The sequence below is a fragment of the Nycticebus coucang genome, chromosome 6 (assembly GCF_027406575.1).
Source record: "Nycticebus coucang isolate mNycCou1 chromosome 6, mNycCou1.pri, whole genome shotgun sequence".
Lineage (NCBI taxonomy): Eukaryota > Metazoa > Chordata > Mammalia > Primates > Lorisidae > Nycticebus > Nycticebus coucang.
The window spans coordinates 110,508,792-110,528,818 of NC_069785.1; the positions used below are offsets into that span (position 1 = coordinate 110,508,792).

Consider the following 20,027-nt stretch of genomic DNA (forward strand, 5'->3'; position numbering starts at 1 on the left):
TTCTTGGATGATTGTTGAACAACAGTAAATAACCAAGACATAAATAGAAGGGATTTATTAGGGGAGAGTTTTGCCTCCAACCTAAACTGCTCTGACAAAAGCCTGAACATGTGGCATTGGCTCTGAAATGGACAGCGTGTGCCGGCCTTCTGGTTGCTGTTAACCCGGTTGTAAAGGCAGGGAGGCTGCAGTAATGGTGATTCCAAGCAAGGAGGGGTTAGTTTGGCAACGATGTAATCTGTAGGAACATAGAAACTAGCAAATATACCTAATAAACTGTGTAGCTTTGGCTAAGGAGATTTCCAGGCATAATATTGCAAATGCCAGCTGGTTTCCTTTAGCTGTTCTACATAAGATAAGGATATAAAAAAGATTAAAGTAGAAACTCTTCAGTTTCCAAAAAGACAAAGTACACATTTCCAAGTCAGGACTTTCTGGATCCCTAGCAAAGGACTCTCAAAGGAAGAAATAGCCTAAGGGGAAATATCAAACCCAGAATAGTTAAAGGATCTCAATATCCTTTGTTAGATCTCAGAAAAAATCAAGATGGTGCCTTGGGAAGCCTCTCAATCAAACGTAGAACTTTTAAAATCTTGAAGGCAGTGTTTTATAGCACCCTGACTTACCAGTGAGTTGACCCCATGTAGACAGGGACTCGTCTTAAACAGATATGTGGGAGTGGATTTCATCTCCTGTTATAAATTATAATTTGAATTACATGAAAACTCTCAAAGTTTTTAAAGAACTTACACAATTTTGGACTGAAAAGGTGAGAGACCATTCAAAATGAAGTAAGTCTTTAAGCCCTTAAATTCTGATGGGAAGGAAGGAGGCTGGAAAGCTACAAACACGAGGGGGGTTTTAAATTAAAAAGGGAGAATGACTCAGAGGCTGGAGCCAGATCCAAGAGGCATGGAGAACGGGTTCCCGGGAACAGGAACGGGCCTTTAGCAGGTGCTGGTAAAAGATGCCTGGCGCAAATCTGAATTCAGATTTGTTATGAACGGCATTGCAGTCCCCAACTTTCAGGCCACATAGCAGTCCAGGCTGCTCCTGTAGACTGTTAAGAACCAGGTGGCAGAAGATAAAATAAAAATAAAAGAACCAGGTGGCACAGCAGGAGAGCAAGCACAGCTCAGTCTGTGTTTTCAGCTGCTGCCCGTCTCACATCACCACTCGAGCGCCACCTCCTGTCAGACATGAACCCTACTATGAGGGTCTAAGTCATGTGCTCCTTATAAGAATCCATTGCTCCCCCCACCCAGTCCATGGAAAATTGTCTTCAGGAAACCGGTTCCTGGTGCCAAAAGGGTTGGACACTGGTGGTTATGACCGAGTGACGGCCTTGCACTCCCTGTCCCCTTCTTTGTGAATGGGTGTGTCTATTCTGGTTCTGTCACTCCTCTCTCATCACTGTTACGTTGGGTGGTGGATGGAAAGAGACGAGAGAGCATCTCTGGAGTTTACATGTCTTTAGACTGAAAGGTGTCATACCCAAAAGCCTTATCTGGACCAAGACCTCATTTAGAAAATAAGATCTGAAAATCCAAGCCTTAGCCCAGTGCCATATCATTAATGCGATTTGACAGGTGGAACACGGTAGATGTATTTTATACGTGGGGGTAAAATACACGATACTTTGGAAGTCACGTGGCAGACTGGTAGCCATCCAAAGGTAGCTTCCCAGGAAGTGGGAAGCTTCCTGACATTCCCCCTCTCCTACGGGGATGTTCCAGGCCTCTGAAAAGCCATTCTTGGTTTATGTATGCAGTATCTTACCTAATCTGCCCAGGGGTACTAATTTGAATTACTTCATTTGAAGCAATGCTCCTTGTTCCAACCTGAATTAGCTCTGGTTTCATTTATGATCATTTTCATCCATACATGTGGTTTTTATTGTTGTTTTGTTGTTATTATTATTAGATTGCATGTTGCAATCTTTCTTCAAATAACAGCTGAGTTAGGATGGCCATTTGTGTTTAAGGATTCTAAACTGAAAACACTGACTGGAAAAATGGACGGAGCTTGCCAATTTGCAAAGCTTTATTTTAAAATCAACAGTTGTTCCCACCTTAAGGCCTTTGTACTTACTCTTCCTCCTGTATAGAAATTCCTCAACAGACTAATTTCGTGGCTAGTTTTTCTGGTCATTCAAGTTTCACTTCAAATAAAATGCCTTTTGTGACAAAAAATGTCTAATTTGTCTATCACCAGCTCCTCCCCCAAACACAGACCTGCTCCATCTCTCTGCATTATGTTCTTGACCCTTTGGGTTCATTCGTTGGTCTGGCTGTCTCTTGAACCGGAGAATATACTTGTGAGAGCAAAAGCATCTCATGGGCTCGTTTTCTGCAGCACTCTCAATACCCAGAGCAAGGCCCTGCACTGTTGAATGCTCTTACTAAATGTTTATTTAGCGAATCAGTGATTGAAATGCAACCAGTCATCTTATTCTGAAAGTCTCCCAACTGTATCTTCATCCCTGTCGTACAATAAACCCTCTCAGGGCTCTAAAATAACTTTAAGAAAGTGACTTAAAAATATTATAACAAAACCGTTGAAAGCTGCTATGATACTATCTCCTTATGGCACTACTACTGAACCATAAAAAGCCAGGCTGAGGAGTCTATTTTCAGCAGGTTTTTAATAAAAGAGATGATTTCATACTTCAATTGTCCTTTTCCTGCAGAGCAGAATGAGACGAGGAAGAAAAGGATGCTGGAACGAGGTCAGAACACCTGGGTTTGCATCAAGGCCCCGTCACTTATTAGTTGTATGATCTTATTCAAGTAGCTTAAGTTTTCTGAGCCAATAACTTTACACGTAATTTGAGGATAACATTGCCCACACACAGGGGAGGGTCTGTGTAAAAATCATACATGGTGCATGTCAGGTCATGAAGTGGTGACTCAGTGAGTAATTCTTTTCTTCTTATACTGTATTTTACGATTGGGAAGCATTCGCTCTTATTTAACCTAATCCCCTCTGTTCTTTGTTCTCTATTATGAAAATGGTAACAGAAACTACTTATCAAACTTGATGCTTTTGAAGTTTTACTTTAATTCTTTAACCAGGCAGGCACCAGGGAAAGCAGACTATTTTATAAAAAAAGTCTTACTAAAATATAGCTGCCATGCCCACTCTTTAACATTTTATGTATGTTTCGGCTGCTTTTATATTGTGACAGCAGAGTTGAATAACTGTGTAGCTGCCATAGAGACCGCGTGACCCCTAAAGCTGAAGATATTTAGTTCTGGCCTTTAGTTTCTGGCACAGGAAAAAACAAACAAACAAAACAAAACCTGTACTGAGCTTTGTTTTAATCCATTGGCAAACAAATTTTTGAGAAAACAGAATATTTAAAGCAGAGGGCTTTTTTTTTTTTTTTTGAGACAGAGCCTCAAGCTGTCGCCCAGGGTAGAGTGCTGTTGCATCACAGCTCACGGCAACCTCCAACTCTTGGGCTCAAGCGATTCTCCTGCCTCCGCTTCCCAAGTAGCTGGGACTATAGGCACCCCCCACAATGCCTGGCTATTTTTATTTTTTGGTTGTGGTTGTCATTGTTGTTTGGCAGGCCTGGGCTGGATTCAAACCCGCCAACTCACGTGTATATGTTAACTGCTTGAGGCACAGGCACTGAGCCTGCAGAGAGATTTTTTTAAAATAACTTTTTTCTTTACAAAAAATTAAAGGTCAAAGTACATAAAAGCATTAGACTGTTGATGTGTGAAAAAAAATTCTATTAAAAATCCAATTCATAAAAATCATAACAGTTGCTGTTATCTAAAGAAAGAAACATTTTCTTTGAAGAGCAGTGGTTCCAATTGGGGGAAATATTGTTGCCCAGTGGATATTTGGAAATGTAGGAAGATATTTTGTTGTCACAGCTGCTGCTGGTGTCCAGCAGGCAGAGGCAGGGGTGCACAGAACAGGTCCCACCCACTGCAGAGAATTACTCAGTGTCAAATGTTAATATTGCTGAAGACAAGATTGAAGAACTTGGTGTAAAGTGAGCTACATACATAATTAAACAGTTCTTTTGGAATCTGTCATTGTGTTTAGTGTAGCTTCCAAAACCTTTATACATGCCCACTGGCTTGCCAAGAAAAATCCATAAGGCTCACATAAATAAGGCTGCCTTCTACACGTGAGTTACAGGTTAAGTGTCGAAACCAGATGACCATTTTCCACAATGACGCAGATGAGTCTGTTGTCCCTGCATTCACTCTTCCCAGGGTGCAAATAAGTCACATGCCCCAGGTCCCTAGATCTCTGCCTACGCCTGTGACGCTAGAATCAACCTCCTCTAGTCATTAGCTCCTAAATGCTGCCGCAGCCTGGAAACGTCCAGACAATGTCCAGGTGCTGCTGCTGGCCACTGCCAGCCCGCATTTCCCCAATTATTCCCATTATAGGTGGATTCTAAATATAGGGTAAAACCTTTGTTTCTTCTTCTAATTAGGCAGTAAAGGCATTAAATATAGTGAACAGTGTGTACAGAAATCGGCTCCCATGTCTGGTCCTCAAAACAGCATTCAGACACCTCGAAAAGGCTTTTGGGAGAAGATAATGCTTATAATGAGCATTTATTATATATCATTTTCTCCTCTCAGGAGAACAAATAGACAAATAGACAAATAGGCAATTTATTTCACCCTCAATTATTTTGCCATTAAAACTTTTTTAATACAAAGGTCAGATAACAAAGATTTTCTGTGAACACAGCATGACCCAGATACCTTTCTCCTGGGGCCTGTGGCTACATTTGGATATGTTTGCTTCAGTACCAAGCTCTGTTCATTTTCAGACACAGCATCACAACATTCTATGGCTGTTTTATGAAATAATATTTACTCTGAGCCTATTGCTTTTTTTAATGTCACAGATGTTAATTGAATAGAATGTCTAATAACCAAAGCTATTTAATATTCACATACCAATGGGGGGGGGTCTCCTGACCCCACTGACAGTTTGTTTTCACACATTTGGTTGTTCACCTTAAGTGGATGTGTAGGAACCACTGCTGTGTCTCCCCCACCCCCCACTCTTTAGCTGTGACTGTCTTGTGTCCTTGTCATAACCAATCACAAACAGGGAAGCTTGGACAGCAGAGTACTTCTGGGTAATTGAATTAGGCAGTGTTCTCCAAAACAAAATTTGCTCTGTTCCTCTAAATTTTTATTTATATAGCTTCAGACAGAAATATAGATGATGTAGATGTAGGTATAGATATAGATATTTTATAAGGAATCAGCTCCAGGATTACGGAGACTGAGAAGTCCATGCTCTGGAGGCCTAACAACCAAATGAGCTGATGGTTCAGGTTCTAGTAAGGATTTGAAGCTAGGAGGAGACTGATGTCCCAGCTGAAGACTGTCAACCAAAGAGCAAATTCTCTTCTTTTGTCTGTTTAGACCTCTGATTGACTGGATGAGGACTACCCACCTTAGGGAGAGCAATCTGCTTTCTCAGTCTGCCAATCTTTTTTTTATTTTTTTTTTAATTTTTAATTAATTAATTTATTTATTTATTGTTGGGGATTCATTGAGGGTACAATAAACCAGGTTACACTGATTGCAATTGTTAGGTAAAGTCCCTCTTGCAATCATGTCTTTCCCCCATAAAGTGTGACACAAACCAAGGCCCCACCCCCCTCCCTCCGTCCCTCTTTCTGTTTCCCTCCCCATAACCTTAATTGTCATTAATTGTCCTCATATCAAAATTGAGTACATAGGATTCATGCTTCTCCATTCTCGTGATGCTTTACTAAGAATAATGTCTTCCATGTCCATCCAGGTTAATACGAAGGATGTAAAGTCTCCATTTTTTTTAATGGCTGAATAGTATTCCATGGTATACATATACCACAGCTTGTTAATCCACTCCTGGGTTGGTGGGCCGATCTGAACGCTTCTCATCCAGAAGCACTCTCACAGACACACCCAGAATAATGTTTACCACATATCTGGGAACCTTGTGACTACCAACTATGTGACTCCAGAGTAGCAATTATGAACAGCTGACACATAAAATTAGCCATCTCATTCATTTTCATAACGAATCCTTCAAGGTAAAAATTAGTGGTATAAAAACCTATTGAAGAGTCTCAGTAAAATGTAAATGAAAATATGTGAGTGTATACATATAGCTATCCAAAATTTAAACTGATTCTCATGTCAACAATAAGTTAGATAAAACAATACTCTCATTGTAACAAACAATACAATATTTTAAAACTTCTAAAATGGATGTGAAGTTCCTTGGGAATTGCTTCTATTAGCTCACTGATGTTTAGTTATACACTGGTTTAACCTGAAGAAATGAATCACTAATATATGAATTCTGGATCATAGAACAACAGAGGTGAGGTTAGTTTCTGGCACTGTGTCCTGGCTGCTGGTCAGGTTGGCATTAAGCCCTGGCTTCTGTCTCTGCTTCTGTCTCTCACTTGTCTTCTTGATGATTGGTAGAGCAGACAGAAATAAGATTAGTTTGATAGATCACAGTTCTGGAGTGTCACATTCAATTAATTACCCTGCCCCCAATCCAAAGACTGGAATTCCTTTTTCATCTCAGAGGACAAAATGAATAGAATATTAAGGCAGTACTTTCTTTGTAAGCTGAGAATAAAAAGAGCTACAGAAATTCAAGGTCATTTTTGTTATGCAGGAATAGCAGCAATAATGCACTGCTATCATGAGCTCTTAAAAGCCTAGATAAACACAAATATTTGCCAAGAATATAAGAAAACTACTTTAGGAGCAGTTATATAGAGATTAAAAAGACATGCCCTGTGATATCCAAGTAACCATCTATGTGCCAAATAACAAACCACTTAACACTACTGTGTAGATGACAAGCACTCAGGTAGCAGGTGCATTTAGTGGCTCGTTTTGAAAACATGGGCCCCAAAACTCTGTGAAGGAATAGGCCTAGCTAAAAATAATGATAATAATTAGTCACTGTTCATAATTACTACTCTGGAATCACATAGTTGGTAGTCATAAAAATTCTTAACTCTCTCCATAGATTACATCACCGTTTCGAAACCTAAAGGTGGTTTTGGAGATATCTCCCAGATCCTGCATTCCAGTGGATTGGCTGACTTGCCCAGACTGATGGCCCATACCAAGAACTAACTCTGCTGGAATCACGACCCCAACCCAGGAGCCAAGTCAACATGAGACTTTTCCCTGATTGGCTGATCTTTTGCCTTCCAAACTGTCTTTAAAAACCTTGTCTCCCAAATTCTCAGAGAGGCAGATCTGAGAAACTCCTCTTGTCTCCCCACTTAGTATTCTACAGAATTAAACACTTTCTCTGCTATAACACCTGCTGTCTCTGCATATTGGCTTCTCTTGAGTAGTGGGCAGTGAACCTGGTTGGGCAGCCACAGTCTGAACTTAGAGAATGGCTCATTGCTATTTCTTCATTACCAGAGGAAGAGGGTTCTGGCTGTCTGTCACTGGCAGCCAATATGTAGAGATGGGGATAGGTTCAGCAATCTTCATTAGCAGAAAGGCCAGCAGTTCTGAAGAACAGTGAGAGTAGCCTCTCCAAGATGTTCTGTTCTTCCATTTCTAAAATCACAGTTTTATACATAAAAGTTAAAAGCAAGAACCTTACTAATGCGTATTATAAACAACAACAATTAACACTTATTTTAAAAAACAGTAATTCCTATAACCCATGACCCATAATAAACAATAATTGACATAACTCATAATCCATGTAACAATATTCCAATTCAAAAGTTTATCTCCTAAATCAATTGTTGATTTTAGACTTCTGGCCATCAGAATTGTGAGAAAATACATTTCTATTGTTTCAAGCCACCCAATTTGTTGTATTTTTTAGAGCACCCACAAGAAACTAATAAAGATTGGCTGTTCCTAATGTGAAAATACAAAATCTGAAACCCCCCCAATTTAAAACTTTTTGAGCACTGATATGATGCCCAAATGAAAAATTCCACACCTGACATCACTTTACAGGCGGCAGTCAAAACGCAGCTTCTTCAACGTCTGAGAGAAAAAATAAAATTATCTTCAGACTATGTGTATAGGTGTGAATTAAGCATGTTTATATTTAGCTCTCATTCCCAAAATATTGCATTATGTATATGCAAATATTTCAAAATCTAAAAAGATCTAAAATTTGAAACATGTCTGCTCTCAAACATTGTGGATAAAGGATATTCAACATCTACTGTATGCTAAAACACAGGAAAAAATACAATCTGAAATGACAAGCAAACATCATGTAAGGAGAGGAAGGGCACAGCGAGGGATAAAGAAAGGCAGACCTGGAGAACACAGCTCAACCATCAGGCCGAGTTTACTGAGGCACCTGGGTGGGGCTTCCTGCCTGGGGTGAAAGGCCGCTGCACTGACATCAGCTGCTTTACAGTCAGTTGAGGCAGGAAAGCTCATTTGGGGTGGAGCCAAGGCAGAATTCCACCTGCTAAGGCGGGAAAGCCCATTTAGGGCAGAGTTTTGCGTGTTCAGGGTAGAGTTTTTTTCTTTTGGGCTGTAGCCAGCAGCCCTCCAAGAAACAGCCCTTCCCCTCTACAAAGGGACTGTTGGATGATCTCCGAGAAACAGCCTTTCCCTTACAAATTGAAACCTGAGTAATGCGGAAAGGGCCCCACATTGGGTGCCATCTCACAGTAGTCTGCCTCCCTCACATCAGAACCAGAGTTAGATATGGCACAAGTGGGGAAAGTACTGGATAGGGCATAAAAATAACTGTAATTAATATGTTTAGAGATCTAATGAGGAAAGCGAACAACATGCAAGAGCAAGTAGGCAATTAAGCAGACAGAAGTAAACCCTAAGAAAGAATGAAATTAAAACCTCAGAAATAAAAAAATATCATAACAGAATGAAGAATATCTTTAATGATTACAACAGCCAAAGAAGGCATCAGAAAGCTTGCAGAAAATAGAAGATTCCCCAACTGAAATTCACTGAGGAAAAAAAGAATTAAAAAAAAAAAAGATTAAGAATCAGGAGACATTTTCAAGAGTGTAAGATGAGGATAATTGGAATATCAGAATGAGAAGAAAATAAAAACAGAGGAAATAATTGAAGAAACAATAGCAAAAAAATTTCCAGAATTAAGGACAAACACCAGACCAGAGCTCTTGGAAACTCAGAGAACAACAAGCAGTAAGTAACATCTATGCCCAGGCATATCACATTGGAACTTCAAAAACCAAAGGCAAAGTGAACAATCTTCAAAGAATCCATATAAAGAAAATACCACATCTGTCAAGCAGGGATACAAATTGTATTGGACTTCTCATTTGGAAACCAGGCAAGCAAGAGCAGAATGGAGTAAAATAAAGTGTCAAATGAAAAAAATCTGCCAATCTAGGATTCTATTTTCAATTAAATTATCCTTCAAAAGTGAAGAGGGCAGCACCTGTGGCTCAAAGGAGTAGGGTGCCAGCCCCATGTACCAGAGGTGGCAGGTTCAAACCTGGCCCCAGCCAAAAACTGCAAAAAAAAAAAAAAAGTGAAGAAGAAACAAAGACTTTCTCAGATATACAAAAATGAGGAAATTCATTGCTAGCAGACCCATTCTGCTGGGATTGTTAAAAGAAATTCTGCAGGCAGAAGAAAAACTATATGGGCCAGACATTTGTATCTACATAAAGAAAAGAGAACATTAGGAAAGAAATAATCCAAAGTAAAATAAAATATTTTCTTTTTCTGAATTGATCTAACAGATAACTCTTTGTTCAAATTAATAATAACAATGCATTAGGTGACTATTGCTTGTGTGTAAATAAAATAAATGTTAGTAATGTCATAATGATAGGAGGGAAAGACAGAATACGCTTATAAAGTGTCTGCACTACTCATGAAGCAGAGTAATTTGAAAGTAGACTTAGATTGGTTATAAATGCAGATGGCAAACTCTAGGGAAACAACTAAGAAAAGACATTTTTTAAGAAATTAATATATTAGAAAAAAGTAAGCCTTAAACCAAATAAACACAAAAGCTGGTTCTCTAGAAAGATGAACAATATGGTAAAAAAAAAAAAAAAAGGGACAAACATTCTAAAATGGGAAATAAGAGAAAAATAACTATCAAACTACTTTGTATAATTACAGAAAAACAACTTGTACCAAATTAAATCCAGCCTAAAGCTGCCTCTTTAAGTACATAGTTTAAGTGTCGCCTGAAGGTTTCTCCAAGCTTAGTGAACTGTAACCTTACTGGATGTGTAAACAGACTGTAACTCTTCTAAAAAGTAGTAGGGGCTCAGTCAATCAAAGCCACCCATTAACAGCCAGTCATAGGTGGTCACCTGTTCAAACCACATTCAAATAAGGTAAACATCAAGCTGTAACCAATCCAGCTATTTCTGAACCTCATTTCTGTTTTTTGTACCTTACTTTCCTTTTTCTCTCCATGAATGTTATCTGACCATGTGGCAGCACTATGAACATTCTAATTCTGAGGGCTGCCTGATACATGAATTGTTCTTTCCTCAGTTAAACTCTGTTAAATTTAATTTGTACAAAGTTTTCCCTTTAACACTTGAAAACATCAATTAAATGGATGAGTCCTCAGAAAAATATAATTTATTAAAAAATGACTCTGTTAGAGATATAAAGTTTAACAGAACAATTTGATAGAGGAAGGAAAATAGACAAAAATTTAACAAACTTCTAAAAATTCAAATTATTTCTTATGCTATTTAAATTGTGCCAAAATGGAAAAAGAAGGAAAACTTCTGATTAATGAAAGGAGTAAAATACAATACAATACAATACTTTTATCATAGCATAGTGTGTAAATAAAAAATATTTATTGTATTTTAGTATTGTATTTTACTCCTTTCCTTTAATGAAATAAAGGAATAGTTTTATTTTTGAATAAAATATTTATTGTATTTTAGTATTGTACTTTACTCCTTTCAAATGAGTAAGGAGTAAAGTACAATACTAAAATACAATAAATATTTTATTCAAAAATAAAACTATTCAACAATCTCATTCATAAATAGAGCTACAAAAGCCTTAAACATTATTCTATACGACTCAACTGCATATGTAAAAATATCTCATGACTTAGTGAAATTCATTGCATGAACACAAGGATAGTTTAATAAGTAGAAAATTAACATAATTCATTGCATAAATATAAACAAGTCTAAAAAGAAAAATCACAAGATTATGTCCATAGATATTTAGAAATCCTCTGGTCTTTTATTTAATAGGAAACCACTAGGTGACTCCTATTAAAGAAATGACAAAAGAATAATAATTTTTGCTATTGGCAGGATTATAAAATGTAATTAGATATGAAAAGATAATTAGATATCTATAAACACACAACTTATCAAAACTGACTCATGAAAACATGGAAAATCTGAATAGATCTATCTTACCCAGGCAACAATCAACTTCCCAGTATGAGAATCCATGACCAGCTGACTTCACTGATGATCTCTACCAAGCATTGATAAAAGGATTACTCCCAAGCCTCCTTAAAATTTTCCAAAGACTTGAAGAGGAAGGAATACTTTTGACAAGTGTTCCAAGATCTTTCCAAGGGAGAAAGGACAGTTTTTTCAGCAAATGGTTCTGGGAAAACTAGATATCAATATGCAAGAGCATTAAGTAGGATCCTTATACCATACACAGAAATTAACTCAAAATAGATGAAAGGCATAAATGTAAGAGCCAACTACAGAACTCAGAAGAAAACGGGGAAGTATTTCTGTCACTAAGTTAAATACAGCGTATACATTACATATAACAACAGCAAGGAAACAAAAGAAAAAAAGATAAATTAAACTCAATCAAATTTGTGACTTTTCTGCATCAATGGATGTGAAAAAGAGAATGAAAAGGCATTTCACAAAAAAGAACAAAATATTGCAAATTATGTATTTGATAAAAAATGATATCCAAAATATATGTATAAAAAATATGTCCTACAGTGCCACAACAAAGAAACCAGAATATCATGTTCTCAACAAAAAATTACAAAGTATTCAAAGGAACAGGAAAGTATTGTTCATTTACAATGAAAAAAAAGGAGTAAAATGAAAAAGCATTCCTGAGGAAGCCCAACTATCAGACTGTTGGTTAAAGAAGTTAAATCAATGGTCTGACATATGCTTAATTGAGTTATAGAAAATCATAAGCCAAAAGAAATTAGAAAATAATGCATAAACTAAATGAGTGTGTCAAGAAAGATACATAAATTACAAAAAGGAGCCAAGCAAATTCTGTGCTTAAAAATACATTCACTAAAATAAAAAAAAAAAAACTTGCTATAAGTCACAGCAGATTTGAACAGGCATATGAAAAGATAAGTGAACTTGAAATTATCAAGTCTGAAGAGCAGAAAGAGAAAGAATGAGATTGTCAACCCTAACCTGTCTCATATAGATTCCAGAGCTGCTTCTGAAGATAAAATATCCTGTTTTAGTCTTCTTCACACTCAAACATTTCTACTCTTTTTGCAAACAATCCCAGATTGGATGAAGACAGTGCTGGGTAAAGGAAGATCACCCTGTCTGGCTAACCAAATATTCAATACATCCTAGTTGCCCGTTTTGGTTTCAGCACTGCACAAGTCAGTAATGCCTAGAAAATTTTGTGCTTTAATGAGGTTAACAAACTGTGCCTCGGTTTCTTAAAAATATATTTCCCCCTGCTCAGACTGTCATGGTGAGTGGGAGTAAAGATTTGGATTCGTAGCGTATGGAAAACTTACTTTGAACCCAAAAATCTCAGGGATCACTTTGTCTCACGTGTTTTCCAAACACCTCTCTCTCTTAGAAGTGTTCCGAGTCTTCTTCCTTTGTATGTATATTAATACTCTTGACATTTCCAGACTCTTCCTTTAATGTCTCTCTGGAAGCTCTTCGGAGAGCTATAGTTTATCCTGGTTATAGTATGTCAAATTCCTTTCTTAAACTAGTTGCTCGTGGAAAGCATATTTTTTCTTGATTTAAAAAGAAAAACTTAGACTTTCAATTTCTCAAATTTTCATCATTTAATTAGAGATAACTCTTTGCCTTTCCTCTTATACCAATTATACTCCTTTCATTAAATTAAGTACCAATAAGTTATGAAATTTTAAATATAAAAATTTATGAATTGGGTGGCGCCTGTTGCTCTGTGGGTAGGGCACCAACCCCATATACCAAGGGTGGCAGGTTCAAACCCAGCTCCAGCCAAACTGCAACAAAAAATAGCCAGGCATTGTGGCGGACACCTGTAGTCCCAGCTACCCAGGAGGCTGAGGCAAGAGAATTACCTAAGCCCAGGAGTTGGAGGTTGCTGTGAGCTGTGACGGCATAGCACTCTACCGAGGGTGATAAAGTGAGACTCCGTCTCTTAAAAAAAATATATGAATTCAAACAAAATTAGTATGTTCAATATTATTATTTCTATTTATAGTCTCATTTGCTCACATATGCATACAAGAGAAGATGTTAATAAAAATCAAATGTATCCAACAATGGGCTTATAATTAACTGGAACTCTATCAGCACATTTCAGTTTAATCACCATGTGGTGTTATTTGAACTTTATTAAATAGCCTTGAAGCACATCAAGAATTAAAAAATGTTGGAATCAACAAAAACTTAAAATGTAAGGCCTACACTAATTTAATAAAGTTTTAGGACTGAATATATTTCATTTAACAATTTTATACTGATGTTAATAATTTTCGAATCATGTGTATATAAATTTTATGTTAGCCAAAATATTTGATTAAATTATCCTATAGTGAAACAGGGATAAGAGTCAAAACACAGAGCTTTGATATCAAACACTTTTTGAGCTTTAATAATTGTCCATCTTCCTCTCCTCCGTGCTGCTTATATTAGCTTCTGAAAATGTTACTTAATAGCAACATGGTAAACCTTCAAAGAACTTTAATGAAATATTTCAGACAGTTCAAGATATTTTAGATTATAGAATTTATTTTGCTTTATATAAATAGAATTTATTTTGCTATTGTACCACCCACTCAACAAAATATATGTGTGGTCCATTAAATGGCTTTTATGTTTTGATCTAGCTCCAAATTTCTGGAATATAAGTAAAAAATTATATTCTTTCCTAATTGGAATGATGAAATCCAGAGAGATTAAGTAACATACCTAATGTGCTAAAAAGTGGACCTGAGATCTTAAGGTGAACACAGGTCTCAAAATTCTATGTCCATTATTTATTATACTGTGCTGGAATATGGTACCACCGTTTTCAACCCCATTGACAATTGTTTATTGACCTACTCCATGCCAAACCCTGGGTGTTAGATGCTAGGAAAATAAAGAGGATGAGATCTTCCTTAAACAACTATACATTTTTCAGACAGAAAAATACAATCATAATAGTGTGATAAAAGCTACATAGATACAGTTAAGGTGGTTAGTTTTTCTTTATGTGGGCCTGGGAAATATGTCACAGAAGAGATGATACTTAGGAGGGGAAGTGAGAGTTCACAGATCAGAAGAGCAAGGTGGTCATCTTAGGGACAGTACCTACTGCTCCCTATACCTACAAATGGTAACCTACAGTTTCTAATTTTGTTTTTAATTTTACCCTTCACACAAAATATTAAAAATATGTCTTAATCATATAAAAGTATACACAGTACAATTTAATAAACACTGTGTACCATTCTATCATTTAGCTTTACCAAACACTATTATTTTTGTCATATTTGCTTCAGAGGACTCTCTCTCTCTCTTTTTTTTCTTTTCTTTTTTTTTTTTTTTAGAGACAGAGTCTCACTTTGTTGCCCTTCATAGAATGCTATGGCATCACAGCTCACAGCAACCTCCAGCTCTTGGGCTTAGGTGATTCTCTTGCCTCAGCCTCCTGAGTAGCTGGGACTACAGGCGCTCGCCAGAACGCCTGGCTGTTTTTTGTTGCAGTTTGGCTGGGGCCAAGTTTGAACCCACCACCCTAGGTATATGGGGCCATTGCCCTACACACTGAGCCACAGGTGCCTCCCCCAGATTATTCTCTTTTAAAAGCAAAATATTAAGGAACTAATAGAGATAAAGCAATGTCCTCTGAACATCCATGCCTGAACATTTCCCTCACTGGAGACTGGAAACAAATCTGTTGCCAATATTGTGAATTTAGCCATGTTGAAACATGCAGTTCTTGTTATAGCGAAGTAGAGTTCTGTTGCATAATTGTGTCACATTGTTTTTTGTATATGTCTCCTTGTGCACATATGCATAAATTTCTCTGCATATACAACCAGATTTGGAATTTCTTGATTTAGAGGATGTGGTGTCTGCAACTTTAACTTGGCCAAACCTTGGGTGTGTTGGAGTTTTTTTAAATACTCAATACAATATTATTAACTCTAGTCATCTTACTTTGCAATAGAATGTTACAATTTACGCCTATGTATCAGTAGCTATAATCTTTTTTGGTAATATTTCCCTTACAGGGGCTTACATAAAAAAATTCTTGTAGAATAGTATTTTATGCAGATAACAATTTAACTCTGCTTGCATAGCAATATTCCAGACTTTTATCCTCCTCCATAATTTAACAAAATTACCTTATTTTGAAAGTTTTGATATTCCACATTCATTGACAACTTATTGTAGCTTTAGGTACCATTGCCTATTTTGGCTTTGCATCTTCGTATATTAAATAATTATATACCATTACAATAATGGAGTATTCTGAATTTGATTATGAGTTTACCTGTACCAGTGGGTTTTATCCTTTTTATATGATTTCATAGTAGTCCTTTCTTTGCAGTTGAGCACTCCCTTAAGCATATCTCTCATAAGGCTAATCTAATCTTGATGAATTCCCTCAGCTATTGCTTGCTTTATTTCTGAATGATAGCTTTGCTAGTAAATAGCATTTCTTACATGGCCTCCCTCCCTCCCTTCCTTCCTTCCAGCCTTTTGACTATGCCATCTCATTCTTTCCTGGCCTTTATGGTTTCTGCTGAGAAATCTGCTGATAGTCTAAAGGTAATTCCCTCATATGTGATTTGACATTTTTCTTTTGCTGCATTTATTATAGAATTCTCTCTTTGTCTTTCACTTTTGATAGGTTGATTATAATGTGCCTTAGGCCCTCTTTGGGTTGAATCTAATTGACTGTTTTTAAGTTTTATGAATTTGGATGTTCCTATCTCTCCTAAGATCTGGAAAGTTTTTAGCTATTATTTTGTTAAATAGCTTTTTGTGCCTTTCTCCATATCTGCTTCCTCTGTAAGTTTTATACAGATAACCCCCAGCTTATGAACAAGATAGGTTCTATAGATTGATTTTAAAATTGAATTTGTATCTAAGTTGGAACAGGTACATGTACCTCTGACTTTAATAGCTTCCTTTGTGAGTGTGAATTGTACGTCAGTCAGATGTTTGTCACTCAAGAACTGCCTGTAATGCAAATATGTGTTCATTTTATGATGTTCCATAGGGCTTATAGACCTTCTTCACTATTTTTCATTCTTTTTTCCTCCCTCTGACTGGGTTATTTCAAAATATCTGTCTTCAAGTTCAGAAATTGTTTCTTCTGCTTGATCTACTCTTGAAGTTCAATCATACTTTTTATTTCATTCATTAACCTTTTCAGCTCCAATTTGTTTGTTGTATATGCGTGTGTGTGTGTATATATATATCTCCATATATGTGTGTATATATATATATATATATATATACACTTGTTGAATTTCTCATTCAGAATTGTTTTCTGATTTTATTGAATTACCTATTTGTATTCTCTTATATCTCTCAAGTTTTCTTGAAATCATTATTTTGATTTCTTTCAAATGGTTTATTAATTTTCTTTGGGGTCACCATTAGAAAGTTATTGTGTTTCTTAGGTGGTGTCACATTTCTACCCTGTTTCCCCGAAAATAAGACAGTGTTTTATTTTAAGGTGTGCTCCCAAAGATGCACTAGGTCTTATTTTCAGGGGACGTCTTATCTTTCCTGTAAGTAGGTCTTATTTTCGGAGGATGTCTTATTTTGGGGAAAACAGGGTAGCTTTTGTATTTTTTTTCTTTTTTGGTCTCTGCATTGGTATTTGTATATCTAATTGTCCTTTTCAATTTTATAGCCTGGGTTTCGCACATACTGTTGTGTCTTAGGGTGTTGGGTAGGGTGCATGGTTTTGGTTCCAAATGGGAATAGTAGCGTAGTCCCTGGCAATTTCTTCAACTGTAGTAAACTTCAGTGATGCCTGTGAGTGCCCCAGTAGCTTAGACTACAGTATTTTGTGCAGCTGGTTAAGCACAGCCTCTCTGCTAGTGGTGAGGGTGCATGGGGACAGCTCCATCAGTGGGTGCCATCTCCATGCAGGGCAGCAATGCCTATCCCCTGGAGGACAGGGAACCTCATGAAATTGAGTGCCAAGGCTATGGCTGTTCTGCCAGGCCTATGTTTTAAGTGTCAGGGGTCAGAGCACTGCAGCCACTTGCATGAGAAAGATGAAGTGACTTCTAGGCAGTTTGTTCCCAGAGGTTAGAAATCTGTAGCTGCTCAACTGGGCAACTGCATGGTGTGTAAGTGCTGTGTGGTGATGGCAGAGCCTGGGATAGGGATATGCAGTGGCTGCTTGCCGCCAGATCAGGATGTGTGCAAGTAACAGCTCCAGGCTCAAAATAGCACCTTAAAGCAGTGGCTTGGATCACAAAGGGGAGGAGTCACAACATGGGCTCCCACTTTGGAACAATACAAATGTGCGAACTCATGGCAGCTCCTCAGACAGGACCCAGTGCCTGGGAGTGCTACAGGGTGTGTTAGCAGCAAAGATACAGGTTTCCACCATTGTAATGGGGCTGCTAGGGGCCTCCTGCTTACCCTCCTGGACTGAAGCTGGTCTCAACTGAAGAGACAAAGTGGCCAAAGCATGGTGTTCAGTTCCCTTTTCTATGTGCCCGTCCCGAGTCTCTGCCAGGCCTCTGCTGTGCTCTGGAACCCTCCTTCAAATACTGTAGTCTAAATGTGGTTGTTTATTTGTTGTTTTGGTCCCCTTTGTGGGTGGGGCAGACCAACTGTTAGACACCTCTAGATAGCCATTTTGCTGTTGTTGCTTCCAAATCTTGATTTCGTAAAATTTTTAAATACACACCGATCCCTTTTTTACTAAGTGAAAGTTTATAATTTTATTATCTTAAAGTGAACTGAACATTTTATAATTGTGAAATAACCTTCTCAACATCTAATAGGGCTCTTTGCCTAAAGTCTATTTTCCATGATATGAACATTGCTAAATTTGAGTGATAGTGAGCTCAATATATCTTTCATCTATCTTTTTACTTCCATCTTTCTGTGTTTATATTATAAGTTTATTTCTAATAAATAACAAATAGATTAACCTTTCCCTCAGTTTGACAATCTTTTCTTTTAAAGTGACCTTTAAATTTATTTTTCTTTATTATAATTATTCACTTAAGATTTATTCTAACATTATTTTGTACTTCCTTTTCCCCAACATTTTGTATGATTTTTTTTTGTTTACTTGCCCTGTTTTAGATTAAGTGACTACTTCATTTTTCATTAGAGCTTTCCCCTGCTAATTTGAGTATTTTATAATTTTTATTTCTACTATTTTAATGTTGCCCTATAAATTTTAAAATACATATTAAATTTACCAAAATCTCAGGTTAATCAATAGCTTTATTTAGTTTCTGGGAAATGACACAATAACCTAATCTGAAGATATTTATATAATCCTTAGATGTAAGGATATTATGTATAAATATATCTTTACCTCTATAGATTATATAAATATCCTCTATATTATCTCCAATCTCCCTACTCCAAACTATGTGCTATTGTGTTATACATTTTGATTTGTTTTATCTTGTATTTTTTTTTTTTTAAGACAGAGTCTCACTATGTCACCCTTGGTAGAGTGCTGTGGCATCACAGCTCACAGCAACCTCAAACTCTCAGGCTTAAGCAATTCTCTTGCCTCAGCCTCCCAAGTAGCTGGAACTACAGGCGCCTGCCACCACGCCCAGCTATTTTTTTGTTGCAGTTGTCATTGTTGCTCGGCATGCCTGGGCCGGGTTCAAACCTGCCAGCTCTGTTGTATGTGGCTGGCACCCTAGCTGCTGAGCTACAGGCACCGAGCCTATTTTACCTTGTATTTATAACCCCAGAATACTATAATATTTGTTTTATGTTGCCAATATATTTTAAGATTCATGCACATTTTCCCACTTTCTCTTTCTTCATTGATCGTGGAGTCTCAGATGATTTTTCCAGGCTCATTTTCCTCTCACTTGAAGCTCATTCTTTAAAATGTTCTTTAATAAAGTTCTGTCAGAGGCAGAGGTTGGTCCATTTGTTGTTGTCTTAAAAAGTTTTTGTTTTGCACTCTTGAAAAAATTGTGTTAGGTATAGAGCTCAATATATGGACCTTTATTTTCTCTTAGCGTGCTGTGGACAACATTGCATTGTCGGTTGGCATCTATTGTTACTGTTGATTTATTTTTCTATTTTTTTTTGTAGCTATTTTATATGCATGCCATAAAAAAGTCTTTTTTTCTCACTAGTTTTTAAATCATTGTATCCAAAGTTTTGCAGTTATACTATATGTCTAGCTTTGAATTTCTTCTTATTTGTTCTGCTTTGGTATTGAATGGTTTCTGTGTTCTCTGGAAAGTCTCAGCTGCTACCTGTTCAAACTTTCTCTCCCACCACCTCTGCACTATTCCCCTGCGCCATTCTAGTTGGAGGTGTATTAGCTTTTCTATAATAACTCCAGGCCTCTTTATATTTGTTTTATATTTCAATCTCTTTATTTCTCTGATAGACCTTGCCATGTTTTAAATTCTAATGTCCCATTTACTATACTTTTAAAATTTTACTTAATATGCTATTGGGTTTAAAGATGCAATTTTAATTTATATTTTTATATTTATTCATTTCTATAAATTTTGTTAGCTTTGTTTAGATTTTGCTTGCTCTTTATTCTTGTTGTAAAGTCTCTTTAAGTTTCTGGAAACTATTACATGTGCTCATTTTATACTCTGTGTTTCCTTAGTTC

The 20,027-nt window shown here is 36.9% G+C and overlaps 1 long non-coding RNA gene across 1 annotated transcript in view; it reads left to right on the plus strand.

The window, feature by feature from the left end:
• LOC128588312 (uncharacterized) overlaps window positions 1-7,281 on the plus strand; it is a 29,409-nt gene extending 22,128 nt beyond the window's left edge. Inside the window, exon 3 of the long non-coding RNA XR_008380747.1 lies at window positions 7,030-7,281. This is a non-coding gene — a long non-coding RNA (uncharacterized LOC128588312). The remainder of the gene's footprint in view (window positions 1-7,029) is intronic.
• The last annotated feature ends 12,746 nt before the right edge of the window (window positions 7,282-20,027 follow it).